This window comes from Bos indicus x Bos taurus, chromosome 1, assembly GCF_003369695.1.
Source record: "Bos indicus x Bos taurus breed Angus x Brahman F1 hybrid chromosome 1, Bos_hybrid_MaternalHap_v2.0, whole genome shotgun sequence".
In the NCBI taxonomy this organism is placed as follows: Eukaryota; Metazoa; Chordata; class Mammalia; order Artiodactyla; family Bovidae; genus Bos; species Bos indicus x Bos taurus.
This window is the reverse complement of record NC_040076.1, coordinates 124,290,199-124,290,673: the sequence shown is the minus strand read 5'-3', so window position 1 is coordinate 124,290,673 and position 475 is coordinate 124,290,199.

Genomic DNA, 475 nt, shown 5'->3' with positions numbered 1-475 from the left:
CTTTTCAGACTATCTCTTAACTTCAGATGTACAACTTTTTCTTGAATGTAAAGTGAGATAAAATAGATAAGTTTGTTTTTTTTTTTTCTCTTGCATATAATTTTGAGAAACTATCTGACTGGGTGTGAGCTAGACTTAGGGTATGTTTGTCTTCTGTTTTTCTGTAGTAGTTGATGACTTTTTACAGTTTTACTACTAAAATGAAATTATAAGCTTCATTATGGAATTTTTCAAATGTATACAAGAGAATGATACAAGGAACAATAGTAAACTGTGCTTATACTAACTTCAGAAGTTAGCAATGGGCGGCCAAACTTGTTTTATCTATACTCCAGCCTGCTTGCCCCAGCTTATTTTGAGAGAGATCATTCGATTCATACGTGCACATTAGGCACTTTCTCCTTCCAACAAAAATTTCACATCGGAAAAATTAATACCTAAGTATTGCCAAAGCAAGAGAGCTTTCAGAAACGTG